The sequence below is a fragment of the Giraffa tippelskirchi genome, chromosome 12, assembly GCF_054371585.1.
Source record: "Giraffa tippelskirchi isolate mGirTip1 chromosome 12, T2T-mGirTip1v1.2.pri, whole genome shotgun sequence".
Classification (NCBI taxonomy): Eukaryota; Metazoa; Chordata; class Mammalia; order Artiodactyla; family Giraffidae; genus Giraffa; species Giraffa tippelskirchi.
The window spans coordinates 20,199,437-20,215,118 of NC_137286.1; the positions used below are offsets into that span (position 1 = coordinate 20,199,437).

The following is a 15,682-nucleotide window of genomic DNA, read 5'->3' on the forward strand; positions in this document are numbered from 1 at the left end:
TTCACAGTGTAAGAGTGGACATTCAAGATAACGAAAATGTGGTGTATATATTTACAATGGAATATTACTCAGCCATACGAAGAATGAAATAATGCCATACGAAACAATATGAATGGACCTAGAGATTATCATACTAAGTGGAGCAAGTCAGACAGAGAAAGAGGAATATCATTTGATATCACGTATATGCGGAATTGGGGCTTCCCCAATGGCTCAGCAGGTAAAGAATCCACCTGCAATGCAGGAGACACACAAGACACAGGTTTGATCCCTGGGTTGGAAAGATCCCCTGGAGGAGGGCATGGCAACCCTCTCCAGTATTCTTACTTGGAGAATCCCATGGACTGAAGAAGTTCTAGTGAAGTTCTAGTCCCTGCTTTTCTCAACTGCACACTTCACTGCCTGCTTATCGAGTGGTGCTGACGACCCTGCAGAGGAGGGACTAGGAAGACAGCAGTCTAGGAGTCAGAAGTTTGGAAAATAGCTTCCCAGGGGCAGACTCTTAAATTAAAACATGAAGGCAAGTTGGAAAAGGTAGCTTTGGGTGGGGTGTGAGTCAGGATGAAGAAGAATATGAATGAACATGAACGTGGCTCAGTCTCTTGGAGACCCTATGGACTTAACAGTCCATGGAATTCTCCAGGCCGGAATACTAGAGTGGGTAGCCTTTCCCTTCTCCAGAGGATCGTCCCACCCCAGGGATCGAACCCAGGCCTCCCGCATTGCAGGCAGATTCTTTACCTGCTGAGCCATAAGGGAAGCCCAAGAATACTGGAGTGGGTAGCCTATCCCTCCTCCACCGAATCTTCCCGACCCAGGAATCAAACCGGGATCTCCTGCATTGCAGGCAGATTCTTTACCAACTGAGCTATGGATAGTAGTTAAAAAAACAAACCAGCAACAAAAAACTAGAACTAAAACAGCAAGAAAGAAAAGAAAGAAGGGAGAAAGGAAAGGGATCATCAATCAGTTTGTTTTAAAGTTTAACTTCCCATCTTTTGTGCCAACATTGTGCTCATATTAAATCAGCACCTGAGGACCATCATCTGCTGCTGACCTTCATGCAAGAGAACTATTTCCTGTGGTTAGAATGCTAGTGCCTTGGGGTCAGGAACCATGTCAGTCTTGTGACCACCCTACTCTAAAAATTGACAATCAGTGAACCCAGAAGCAACTTTACTGTGAAGCTAAGCCCTGCTTTCTTCCTTGCAAGGTCACCTTCAATATACAGAATTTTATTTTTGTAATTTTTTATTATTTTTCTTAAAGAAGGCCCTGAAAATAAGCTCCAGATCTCCTCAAACATGGATCCACCTCTGGTTATGAGGCTATAAACCGAGGTGAAATATTCTTGGACAAAGGTCAGTGAGATCATGGCAGGGAAAGGATTAAATCAATATGTAGAAGAAAATCAACCGTACCTATTGACTGACTGGACTGTGGAAGGAGGAGAAAAAAGAAACAAAAAGTGAGCAATTCCATTTCTTTCTTTGATGGTATTATTAAGTTCAAAGATAAATCATACGTAACAAGTTCTCTGGATATCAACTCATATATATAGAAGGCATCTCAATGATTCAGTTCTTTCAGAAGTAGAGAAATAGCTAAATTCTACTATAATTAGGTAGATTACAAACTGGTTAAGTGACTGTACCGCATCAAACTGAAAGTTTAACATAAATCTAGAAGTTTCTAGGAGTGCATCAGTTGCCTAGGTAATCTCTGTAACTTTTCAATATGTTTGTCGTTTGGACCAAATTACAAGCATATGACTCAGTGTATTAGCATATGTGATGTGATTTGTAGAAGACCAAAAATTTAAGCTAAAAACTCAAAAGGATGATGAATTCAACTCTGAATCATTTTAATTGGGATACAGGACTGGACAGCATCATTGTTAAAACTGCCTGAGCTCACTTCATGTCAAATGGTGGTGTCCACCTAAGGTCATTCTAGGCCACAGGAATAGCAATGGTTTCAGGACTCTAGAATGAGGGGAGGATGGGAGCCTCATTTAGCTCCAGAAGGTTCACTGTTGTCTTCACACAGTGGGTGGTTGATATTTTCTGTCTGAAGATAGGTTCTGTTTAACCCCTCTGAGGATAAAACTAGGATGAATACCAGCAGCTTTGATTTTTATTATAATTACTTTGTAATAGAAATATAAAAGGTAGAAGTGTGATAGTGAGTTGCCATTGTGTGTTTAATCGTAGGCTGGAAGACAGTCACTTACTAGGCATTTTTAGGGGAGATTTTTAGGGGAGGTAGTTGATTATTTCATGTAATTTAAGATATTTTTTTAAACTCAGCATTTTGCAAGATTCTTTTACTCTATGACTCCTTGATAATTTTTACTTAAATTCTGTGTTGTTGATCCAGCTCCTTCTGAGATGCTTTTCTAACTACTAGAACTGGCAGCAATCTGCAGCATGTTCCTTTCTGTGTTTCCGGAATTTTGTCTCATGGATCAAAAGATAAATTCTTACCAAGAATGAATCTGCTATTTATTTTTCTGTTCAAGGAAAATTCAGTTTACTCATCTAAATAGTTAAAGCTTAATAAAGGACGTTTCTGGCAAAATTAAAAGTGTTAAATAAATTATCTTCACAATATACAGCATACAGATATCTATAGGGCTTCCTACGTGGCTCAGTAGGTAAAGAATCTGCCTGCAATGCAAGAGACACACGTTTGATCCCTGGGTCAGGAAGATCCCCTGGAAGAGAGCATGGCAACCCAGTTCAGTATTCTTGCCTGGAAAATCCCATGGACAGAGAAACCTGGCAGGTGGCAGTCCATGGGGTCACAAAGAGTCGGATAAGACTGAAGCGACTGAGAACGCACACACATAGATATCTATGGTGAAAGGCCCTGTTGAGCTTATAAACAGTAACCTGATCATTCTAGATTTTTCAGTTCAAGATTTTATTTAAAAAAAAGACCCTGTAGTCATACTTTCGAAGAGTTCTCAGCCAAGTACCTATTCAATTAGCATTAATAAAACATAAAATGAACTAACTTTTGCCCAAAGAGTTATGCTAGAAAACATTCTTTTAAAGATGATTTTTCTCTTTGATGAATTAGCCAAATTTTCACAGTAAAAATATTTGGGATCTTTTATTCCTTGGCCTAGTAACAATTAATTATCTTAAAGGTCAATGAATAAAAAGGACATTCAATAACAAATGAGACAATAGAATTAACTTTAATGAGCAGTTATGATTACTGAAGCATTCTTTTATAAACTAACTAAGAATGATGACCAAGTTTAGACTTAATTTTATTATTTCTATGATAGAAGCTAATTAATTCTTTAATAGAATTAAAATGGAAAAAAACTCCTATTGATTAGTTGAAATTATTTAAATATCATGAACAGTCATGGTAAAAGGTAAAACAAAAAGTCAAGATGAGGAATCAATCATGTTTAGAAAATAACCAAATCAAATAGTGTATCTAACTGAATAGAACCATTATAAATAGAGATCAAACAGAAGAGTATTATTATAGCATTTAGAGTATATTTGTCCCCCAACATCTTTGTAAATTAGGATTTGTCCTATTGCTTCACTGAAGTCCTCACAGGAAACTTGGAAATACAAGACTACAGTTGGCCTCTGGGTTACACCTGGCAGTTTATTCTTTGCAACTGAAACTATTCAGGAACACTTGCAATCTGAAGGCTTTCAAAGAAGCCAGTGGAGAAAGATATATCCAATAAAAAGCAATAAGGTTGTACTTGTTGTCATTCAGTCACCAAGTCATGTCTGGCTCTTTGAGATTTCATGCACTGCAGCACGCCAGGCTTCTCTGTCCCTCACCATCTCCTGGAGTTTGCCCAAGTTCATGTCCATTGAGTCAGTAATGCCATCTAACTATCTCATCCTCTGTCACCCTCTTCTCCTTCTGCCTCCAATCTTTCCCAGCTTCAGGGTCTTTTCCAGTGAGTCAGCTCTTTGCATCAGATGGCCAAAGTGTTGGAGTTTCAGCTTGTACTTAAATGACTCAATTTCTAAATTATCCATCAAATGTGGAATAAGCTGTTATTGAGTAGTGGTCTACCATATTCTATTACAATCAATATATTGTTGCTCAGTTGCTCAGTCCTATCTGACTCTTTGCGACCCTATGGACTACAGCATGCCAGGCTTCCCTGTCCTTCACAACATCTCTTGGAGCTTGCTCAAACTCATGTCCATCAAGCTGGTGATTCCATCCAACCATCTCATCCTCTGTCATCCCCTTCTCTTTCCACCTTCAATCTTTCCCAGCATCAGGGTCTTTCCCAATGAGTCAGCTCTTTGCATCAGGTGGCCAAAGTATTGGAGTTTCAGCTTCAACATCAGTCCTTCCAGTGAATATTCAGGATTGGTTTCCTTTGGGCTTGACAAGTTTGATCTCTTTGCAGTCCAAGGGTCTTTCAAGAGTCTTCTCTAATACCACAGTTCAAAAGCATCAATTCTTCCACACTCAGCCTTCTTTATGGTCTAACTCTCACATCCATACATAACTACTGGAAAAAAACACATAGCTTTGACTAGACGGACCTTTGTTAGACCTTTGTAATGTCTCTGCTTTTTAATATCCTGTCTAGGTTGGTCATAACTTTCCTTCCAATGAGCAAGCATCTTTTAATTTCTTGGCTGCAGTCACCATCTGCAGTGATTTGGGAGCCCAAGAAAATAAAGTCTCTCACCATTTCCATTGTTTCCCCATCTATTTGCCATGAAGTGATGGAACTGGATTCCATGATCTTAGTTTTTTGAATGTTGAGTTTTAAGCCAGCTTTTTCACTCTCCTCTTTTACTTTCATCAGGAGGCTCTTTAGTTCCTCTTTGCTTTCTGCCATAAGGGTGGTGTCATCTGTGTATCTGAGGTTACTGATGTCTCTCCCAGAAATCTTGTTTCCAGCTTGTGCTTCATCCAGCCTGGCATTTCGCATGATGTACTCTGAATATAAGTTAAATAAGCAAAGTGACATTATACAGCCTTAACGTTCTCCTTTCCCAATTTGGAACCAGTTTGTTGTTCCATGTCCAGTTCTAACTGTTGCTTTTTGACCTTCATGCAGGTTTCTCAGGAGGCAGGTAAGGTGGTCCCATCAGGACCATCCTCTCAGGAGGCAGATAAAGGTATTCCCATCTCTTTAAGAGTTTTCCACAGTTTGTTATGATCCACACAGTCAAAGGCTTTAGGATAGTCAACATGTGATAATCAACATGTGATAAAGTCTTAAGAACTTACTTTTATAGAAACAATAATAGGAAAATATGTGGAATTTTAGGTTCTTGTTTTAATGAAGTATCTAAAACAAGAGCAAATTGTATACTTACCATAGGTTTTAAATTTATCCTGATTGCCTTTTATTATATTATCATTACCATCACCATCATATACTGTATGTACTATAGTAAAATTATGTTAATATTTAATTACTGTCATGGAATCTAATGTTGATCTCACAACGCACCTGTAGTGCTGAAAATCCAGTAGGATCTCAGTAATAGAAAGAAAGTCTCAGTAAGTAGTTGAAAGACCCCTATGCAGTTATAGGGCTTATATTCACTATAATGCCATTAGCAGGGCTCTAGAGTATCAGCTAGACAAATAAGAACTAGAAGGTTTAGTGAGTCATTCCAGAAGGAACCACAAATCAAGCACAAACTGGTTTCTCTGCTCAAACGCCATCTTCTTCAAGAAACCTTTTTGATCACCGATCTAATTCTTCACCATCTGAGCCACCAGGGAAGCCCCCATTGTTTTCAAAGCATTCATCTTTACCTGATGTTGCGTATCAGGTTGATCTGTTTATTGTCACTCTCCTCTGCTAGAATATAAGTTCCATGAGGACTGAGGTATTTATTTGTTCATAGTCCTTCAAGATGAAAAAAAAAAGCCTCAAAAAATTGGTGACTTTCAGTAAATGTTTATTAAATGAATGCAACTCAGGGGAGGTAGACTATCTGCCAGTGGATGAAAGTGAAATCCTTCAGTCTTGTAGGCATTTAAGATACTGAACACCATTTACCCAGACATTGCTAAAAGCATAAAAATAATATAAATTTCCCTGAACCCAGTTTTCTCAGTGTGATAGATAAATAAAGAGTCCCAAAAAACCTGTAAGCATCCTTATGAAAAACAATTATACTCCAAATTTTGTTCATAAGTAAAAGTCTAGTTTCTTTGGAGTTTCTCTTCTACTGAACTTACTATAAAAGCACCATCACCAATGTTGAAATAATTGAGTACACACAATCAGAGATAGATAGGTAGAACATTCTAAGCCATTAGGATGCAGTTAACAGTCCACTGATCTCAAGAGTGAATTGACAAACAAATTCAGGAATATTCTGGGAATAATTAGTACTAGAAAAGTTGATCTGAATGTAGAAAGAAAACATTTATAATACATGAGATATTTTTAATATGCTCGTGAAATTTTCAGCATTTATGATTGTGTTGAGGTTAATTATTTTGGCAAAGGAAAGGATTTGAGAACTGTGACAATCAAATCAGTCAGCCACAGGATGCTGTTTACTCCATTACTTGGGATTTTCAGTAAGTTTACACAGTGCTTGTGGGACTAGCAAGCTTCAGGGTTTTATCTCATGGGATCGAGAACCGATGGGGGAACTCACTGAAGAGAACTGTTGATTCTCACATCCTGTGTGGGAGGGAAAAGAAAAAGCATTTACTGAAAGTAGACATTGCACCAAACACTGAAGATCATCTGATAGCAACTGAAGCAAAACCAGAGATATCATTGCATTGAAGCAGCAATGTTTTTGGTAGCAGCCAGTTTGATTTAAGAAATGGAAGTATCTGTGCTTCCTTTCTGTGAGGGTAGTGGGTACTGTTTTTGTTTTCTTTCCTATTAGTCAGGCAATCATAAAGCAGTAGTGAAAAAAAAAAAAACTTGGTGATAATCCTGTGCCCTTAATTTTTACGAGAAAAACATAGTAAGTATGTCATTAAAAAAAACAAAAAAAAACTGTGATAGGTTCTTTTTGACATATAGGTGATGGCACTTCCCTGAGAAAAGGAATGTTTTTCCATAAGCAGTCAAATACCCCTACTGGTACAATTTCAGGACTCTGACACTATAACCCGTTTTGAAATTTGATGAAAATGGCAAGTTAGTATAGAGAATGTAAATTTTAATCCAGTCATCATTACTCTGTTTGGTCCTGTTTACTTATGCCTTTTAGCTTTTTGCTTTTAAAGCACCAGTATTTTCATCCTTTCTTAGTTTCATTTTTTTCAGCACTGTGCCCTTCTGTTGTGTGCAAGCAATGCTCACTTCCCTTCCCACTCCCTGCCAACCCCATATCTTATTTGCTTTGCTGTTTATAAAGAAGAACCCAACTCAGTGTTTGACATGCAGTAGGCAGTTTCTGAGTTCAGATGTCCAACACATGCCTCTAACATTCTTTTCCTAACAGTCCCTATTTTATATAAAAATTAGCTTCATATTTAACATCAAATGGGAAAAAAGAAAACTATATTATGGTATAGCAATATCATGATAAAGCATTGTTATAAATAGACATTATTCTCAGAGTTTTAACTAGAAGGCATTAATGCCTGTCTGCTTTCATACTCAAAGCCTGAAAAATATTCTGCATATTTAAAAAACTTAGTAATGAAAGTCTTGCTTTGATTTTCCTCCTTGCTTAATTTTTTAGCACATTGTAACTGATTTTAATTTCACTGAGGTAGACAAGGCTGTGGTCCGTGTGATCAGATTGGCTAGTTTTCTGTGATTATGGTTTCAGTGTGTCTGCCCTCTGATGCCCTCTTACTTGGGTTTCTCTTACCTTGGACGTGGGGTATCTTTTCACTGCTGCTCCAGGAAAGCGCAGCCACTGCTCCTTACCTTGGACGAGGGGTATCTCCTCACAGCCACCCCTCCTGACCTTGAATGTGGAGTAGCTCCTCTAGGCCCTCCTGTGCTCACGCAACCGCTGCTCCTCGGACGTGGGGTAGCTCCTCTCCACCACCACCACTGACCTCAGACGTGGGGTAGCTCTTCTCGGCCGCTCCTGCGCCGTCGCAGCCTGGCGCTCTCGGCTGCCACCCCTGCTTATTTAACTTATATGCAGAGCACATCATGAGACACGCTGGGCTGGAAGAAGCACAAGCTGGAATCAAGATTGCTGGGAGAAACATCAATAACCTCAGATATGCAGATGACACCAGCCTTATGGCAGAAAGTGAAGAGGAACTAAAAAGCCTCTTGATGAAAGTGAGAGAGGAGAGTAAAAAAGTTGGCTTAAAGCTCAACATTCAAAAAACTAAGATCATGGCATCTGGTCCCATCACTTCATTGGAAATAGATGGGGAAGCAGTGGAAACAGTGTCAGACTTTATTTTTTGGGGCTCCAAAATCACTGCTGATGGTGATTGCAGCCATGAAATTAAAAGACGCTTACTCCTTGGAAGGAAAGTTATGACCAACCTAGATAGCATATTAAAAAGCAGAGACATTAGTTTGCCAACAAAGGTCTGTCTAGTCAAGGCTATGGTTTTTCCAGTAGTCAATAATGGATGTGAGAGTTGGACTGTGAAGAAAGCTGAGCACCGAAGAATTGATGCTTTTGAACCGTGGTGTTGGAGAAGACTCTTGAGAGTCCCTTGGACTGCAAGGAGATCCAACCAGTCCATCCTAAAGGAGATCAGTCCTGGGTGTTCATTGGAAGGACTGATGTTGAAGCTGAAACTCCAATGCTTTGGCCACCTCATGCGAAGAGCTGACTCATTGGAAAAGACCTTGATGCTGGGAAGGATTGGGGGCAGGAGGAGAAGGGGACAACAGAGGATGAGATGGTTGGATGGCATCACCAACTCGATGGACATGAGTTTGGGTAAACTCCGGGAGTTGGTGATGGACAGGGAAGCCTGGCATGCTGCGATTCACGGGGTCACAAAGAGTCGGACACGACTGAGTGACTGAACTGAACTGATTTTAGCATATTTTGTTTTTATTTTCAGAGAGTTATTTTAGTCCTGTCTTTTAGTCTTCTATTTGACTTCATACTTCATTCTTTTCCTCCCTTTTCATTTTCCTGATTGAAACTTGATATATTCAAAGCAGGAAATGAGTAAGAATAGTTTTCCAGGTTATTTCCTGAAGATAAAACCCAGCTTCAAACCCAAGGAAAATAAAAGTGAATTTCAATACCCAATTAAAGACTTTGAGCAACAGAACAATTTGAGAACTTTTTTATCAAGTTGTTTTACAATGCCTAATTATTCTTCAAGACTTGGTAGCTGGCAACTCATTAATGTTCTGTACTCTTCAGGTCACTGAGTGATTTTTACATTTTATCAACTGAAGGTTGATAAAGGTTTTGAGCATTGTAATTTTCCTGTAGCACTAGCACTTTGGATTACAAGAGCAGCAGCAAAATTCATCTTTCTTCTATTTTATTGAGGCAACATACATCTTCAAAATGTCATACTACTAAGCTTAGGTCAGGCTGCTGGTGGCTTTCTTCCCTCCCTCCCTCCCTATCCTCAAGTCCTCCACATTCCCCACTCCCCTTTTCAGGTTCTCAGAAACCTCCTTCACATACTCATAGAGCAGGGATTCAATATACAGCGCCCTCATCATGGTTAACTTAAAGACCTTAACTCCTTACTGTTGATGACTACAATATGTAGCTGGCTCACCCTATAACATCAGGCTTCCCATAATCTTGCAGATTTCATGAGATGAGAGAGAGGGGATGGCAGCAAAAAATATTTAGAACGCTTCTCCACAATCACTCTATGAAAAGGGCACATTCATAAGAAAAAAAAAAATATATTGTTGTTTAATCGCTAAGTCATGTCTGACCCTTTGCAACCCCATGGACTATAGCCCCCCCCCCCAGGTTCTTCTGTCCATGGCATTTCCCAAGCAAGAATACTGGAGTGGGTTGCCATGCCCTCCTCCAGGTGATTGTTCCAACAAAGAGATTGAGCCTGCATCTCCTGTGCTGACAGGCATATTTTTTTTTTAAACTGCTCAGCCACCAGGGAAGCCCTAAGGAAAAGATGCTTCTTCTTCAAGTCGGGTAGAAATATTGTAATAAGTGAGGTTGTAGAAAGGGCTGTGGGGCAACAGATAAAACACAAAATCAAAGGATCATGTAGGGGAGGGGATGGCAGAATGGAGAAAGGCACTGATCCTGGGGACCTAATCCCTCTAAAGTAGTCCAGGAACATCTCCATCTCCAGTCTTTTTCTGAGTCACATGTCTTCTGGTCAAGGAGGCTTGTATGTCATCTAACATAGCTATTTTCAAACAAAATTTTCTTTCCTGGCCTTGGGAATTATTGTCTACATGATTTCAAGGTCAAAATACTAAAATTATTGAGAAATGTAAACAGCTGGTTTGTTTTGCTTTGTTCTAAAAAATATTAGGCTAAGACAAGTTAGAAGTGTCTGAACATTACTGAAACATGAGATTAAGTTTCAGTACATTAGTATCTTAGACATTTTGAAACAGTGCTTCTGAAATTATCTAGAGATTGAGTTGCCATTAAGAAAAATAAAAATTCCAGGGCTATCTACAAGTGCAGAATTGTACAGTTGAAAAAAAAAGTAAAAAGGAATGTGATGTGATTTCTGTACTTAACAGAGAAGGCACATGCCAAATTGCTTTATCAGATTCTGGAAAATAAGAACTGTGTTCTATTTTATTTTATTTTTTTTTTTTTCTCTTGCTAGGATCTGGGAGAAATAGGTTCTGATTCATTCCCTTATTCGTTAATTCATTCAACGAACCTTGCCCATTATTGCTGCTCACCCAGTAATTCTTGCTGGGTAAAGGACAGGATAAAGAATTATCTTATCATCTGAAAACTTCTTGGTAAATTTGGTAAAGGGCTTGGTGAAACACACTGCTGAGCCCTCCCCTTCACTAGATTTGAGTGGAGGCCAGGAATATGCCTTTCTAACAGGTCTCCAGGCACTGCTGCTGCTGTTCTGAGGTTCAGACCTTGAGAGTTCTACTGTAGGCCACCAATGGTTGTCATACAGATTTTGATTGAATAGGTGAAGGCATGTACTTGCTCTTTCTGTGTATAAATATGTTGGTTACTTTGACCAAACTGAAGTATGGTTGTTTCTCCCAAATGAAAAATGTCTAGCGTTCTCCAGATCAGTGGGAAGTAATCAGTCAAGTAGCACAATTCTTGTTAGCCTTTTAGGTTACCTGCTGCGGTAACACTTCACTGCAAGGCTTTCCCCAAATTCAGCTGACGCAACAGGATCTAGCTCAGGTGATGGGTACAGGTGGAAAGGTCAGTGCCTTCAGGACAGGAAGCTCTCGGGGAAATGAGAGTTGTGCTAATTTAAAGAAAGGAAAGTACAAAATGACTGTGAGAGCTGAGGGTCCCTAGTTTGCTGTTTTGTTACAGTCTCTCTTACAGCCATTTTGTACTTTCCTTTCTTGCTGCTACCACCACTCTCACTTAAATCTTAAACACAAAATCTTTGCCTGGATCGTTGACCCCTTGATGTGTGTGTGTTCGTTACTCAGTCGTGTCCGACTCTTTGTGGCCCCATGGACTATAGCCCGGCGTGCTCCTCTGTCCTTGGAATTCTCCAGGCAAGAATACTGGAGTGGGTTGCCATGCTCTCTGCCAGGGGATCTTCCTAACCCAGGGATCGAACCCAGGTCTCCTGCATTGCAGGTGGATTCTTTACTGTCTGAGCCACCAGGGAAACCCAAAGGGAATTTTGTCTTTCCTCATCCCTGTATGTTAGTCTTATGCAAGTTCGACTCCTAAACTGCTTTTCTTCTCACTTTATGTGCTCTTCCTGGGGCACCTCACTTTCTAAAGCAAATTCTGACATCTATGAAGTCCAACATTCCAAGTCCACTTTCTTTCGCCCAAATTTATTCTAATTCCAAGTAGCTTTTAAACAATTTCATTTAGATGTTTCACACACATCTCAGCTGGTCAGAAGAAACCCAGAAGGTTGGCTGCCTAGACATCTCCCAGGGTGGAATGGGGTGAATTTATCATGGGTCAGTCCTGAGCCTCAAGCCTTGTAGGTTCATGAACCTGATCTTGTCTAATACTCTAAAGTCAGCTATAGATAGGGGAGCTGAATAATTCCAGTGAGTTTATAAGAAACATTAACTAAATTTCCAACTGTATAATACAAATATAAAAATTTTCATCTGGATCAGTGTATCTGCAAAAACACCTCTCTCTCTTCTTTCTGTCTTTCTCTCTCCTTCTCTCTCTCTTTCTTTCTCCAGGTATCAATAAAAGAGGTCACGTGACAAGCAGAACTGGAGCTCTGACCTCACTGGAGATATTATATCCAGAGAGAAACCAAGTCTGTGCCCCATGTGAAGGGTTACTTGTCTAGTAGTGTGCTGGATGCTGTCTCCATATTCTGCCTTTCTTATCAATGAAAAGTGTTGAACACACACCACCACCACCTCTACTGTGACAAGTTGTCTCCTCAATTTATCCTGTTTCAGGCTAGCACAGGGAGTTGTTAGACTATCCTATGGTAATTATGTATATGCCAACACAGCTTGGTTTTTTATTTCATAATTCTGGTTCAGAAAATGTCACATTTACCATGTATCTAACTAACCTTATTCACCAAGTGTTATTTTACACACTGACTCTCATGTTCTCGGGGTTCCTTGTCTCCACTCTTGTATTTTCTGTCTTGGTTAATGGAATCACCATGTGCCGTCCTTTGGAATCCCAGAGCTATCCTTTCACTTTCTTCTGTCCCCCTGGCTACCACATTCAATTAAACACCTGCAGTAGCCTCCTAACTCTGTTCCTTTATCCTGTCTTTCCAATTCATTCTCAATGCTTCTGGCAATGTCAGACCCAACCTGCCGTTTCCTTATTCAAAGTTTCCACTGACCTCTATTTTTAAACTTCTTAGTTTGAAATACATGCTATTCTTGATCTGAGTTCTATAGACTTCTTCAGCCTCATTTCTACCACTTATCCAGATGTGTATCCCATGCTGCAGGCATACTGAATTTCTGTCAATTCCCTGAATTGCCATAACCTTTCACCATGCTTCAATACCTGTGTTCACCCCATCTGGACTACTCAACCTTTCACTTTCTCTTTAGTAAGCTCCTGGCCATCCTCAGAAATTCTGTTCCTTTTATATCACTTCCTTTTTTTTTTCAAGATGAACACCATTCAATATAATAATTATACATGTTTATTCTATAAACATTTGGAAAACAGAAAAGAATAAAAAGCACCCATAATTCCAACAATTGATGATAATCTCTATTAACGTATTTGTCATTCTTTCCAATTTAAAAAAAAGAAAAGTGTTTTTTAATGAAAAACAAGTACTTTTTGTCATCTTTTTACTTTGGTATCAACATATATGTTTTATATACAGTGGTTTATTTCTTATTATTTCCTTATATTTCAGGTACACAGAGTTAATTGTACTCTCTAAATCATAACAGAGTAGAGTGAATTACTTATGCAGAGCCCTTCTTTTATTTAATTTATTGATACACTGCCACATTGTTTTTATAACTATGTAGCAAATTCTACTTTGCTCTTCATTTAGAAATGGTTCCTTAGTTGCTCATCAATGTTTGTAAATATGTTTTATAATTGTTTTGTGGCTTTCTCCAAAATCTTTATGAAACTTTAATTAAAATAACATCAGAATTGTCAACTTATCCTTAAATTGTTCTCATTCATAAGCATAACTTACCTCTCCGCTAATTCACAACTTTCTAAATATTCTTTTGTAAAGGTTTTTAAAGTTCTCCATAAAGATCTTTTACTCTTTATTTTATTTTCTAAAATTTTTATAGTTTTTGTTGCTACTGTATCATTTTCTATTTGAATTTTAAGTTGTCTATTGTTGCCAGAAAGGAATATGGTAAATTTTTATAAGTTGATATGTTTTTCAGTAAACTTGTTAAGCTCCTATACACTAATAAATTATCTGTCAATTTTGTTTATTTTCTATGTAGATAATCATATGTTTGCAAATAACAATGGTTTTGTCATTTTCCTTCAATTATCCTTTCCTTTTATATACTGAATTGACCTGGATGTCCAGGCTATATTATGTTGAAGCTTTGTGGAGACAGCAGGCACCTTTGTCTTATTCCCAAACTGAAAGGAAATGTGTATAATATATTTTTTGTTGTAGAATGTACTGTAGGCTTTGGTTTAGAGGTACTGTTAAATTAAGGAAGTTTTCAATTTTTCATTTTTGAGGTTTATTCTCTTAGTCTCAATGAAGTATTAAATTTTATCAAGTGCCTTTTCTGCATTATTTTCTCTGTTAATTGTGATACATTTGGTAAATGACATTAATAAATTTCCCTGATGTTGAACTTTTCCTTGCACTCCTGAGATAACCCCTCTTAATTATATTGTATTATATTTTTAATATCCTATGAAATTCAGTTAGCAGTGATTTATTTAAAATTCTCCGTGTTAATAAGTGAAATAGACTTATGGATTTTTCAATTTTTATAAAACTGTTCTTATCTAGTTTTGAAGTCAAGGTTATACTAGTCTCATAAAATGCTTAAGCATCTTTCTCTATTTTATTATCTGAAATAATTTTTAAAATGTAAGTATTTTCTGTTCTTTGAATGTTTGATGGAAATCACCTCCAAAACATTTTTTGGTTAAACATATCTCTTCCTTCCTTCCTTCCTTTCTTTCTCTTTCTTTCTTTTAAAGTATTGGCAAAGTCTTTGAATATAATTTCAATACCTTGAATAAGTACTAATCTATTCAACTTTCAAAATTTATTCTCATGCTCATTTTGGCATTTCTAACTTCTTCAGAGAAAGTATTCACTTTATTCATTCACGTTTATTGAGGAATAACACTGCATCACATTCTCTTTATTTAATTCTGTATGATAAATTCTGTTATATTTATATCATGTTACTCATAATTGCAGCGAGTGTCTTTATTATTAAACGGTTTTCAAGCATTTTTTCCAGTTATCTTCCAGTCTTTGGATATAATGTGATTTATTTAACCAGTCTGGTAGCAGATTGTATTTTCCAGAGGTAGCCACAATCTATGTATTATCCCACATGCTCTTGACACTCATTCTGTTAAGAGTTAAGAGACTAACCCAACAGATGGGGTTGGAATCTTCCACATTTTTCCTCAAAGCATTTCTTTTAGTAAAAGATTTTTTCCCAAATTTGGCAGCTGTCTGCTTCATATTTGGGGTTCCTACCTCCATATCCAACTTATGGCAGTTTTAAGATTTATCTTCACTGACATTAAAAAATAGACAATAAAACCGTGATTTATCAATATCCCTCAGGGGCCATTTGCAACAGAAGTCACATAATAGAACCCAAATCAATGGACTCAAAGTTCTCTAGTATCAGTGTCATCTTTCAGGACATAGTGGTTCCTGATCTCTTGCACCCAAACCATGTTTCTGGCTCATGCTTTCTAAGAAGGAACTCTTGACCTAATGTTTTTCATAAATGTTAGCCTTATTAAATGTTTAAGCAGCTTTTCCTTCTTTTAATAACGTCTCTCTCCTTTTTAATTTTTTGCTTCTCATCTGTGAAAGAGTGTTAAAGAGCAGATATGCACTTCAGAAACTGTGAAGGGAGGCACAGTCTCATTTAGGAGTTTTATGGTCTCAGATTCCTGTAACAAAGAGAATAATTTCTCTTGCAGGATAT

General features: G+C 38.0%; 1 protein-coding gene across 2 annotated transcripts in view; it reads left to right on the plus strand.

Annotated features, from left to right (window-relative positions):
- LOC145528812 (uncharacterized) overlaps positions 1 to 15,682 on the plus strand; it is a 612,770-nt gene that overhangs the window by 524,803 nt on the left and 72,285 nt on the right. The window contains exon 12 of one of the 2 annotated variants that reach the window (XM_081547827.1): positions 12,257 to 14,354. The exons of the other annotated variant lie outside the window; for it this stretch is intronic. The gene's annotated coding sequence lies outside the window, so the exon portion shown is untranslated. Of the gene's footprint in view, positions 1 to 12,256; positions 14,355 to 15,682 lie in introns of those variants that run through there. 2 annotated transcript variants of the gene reach the window in all.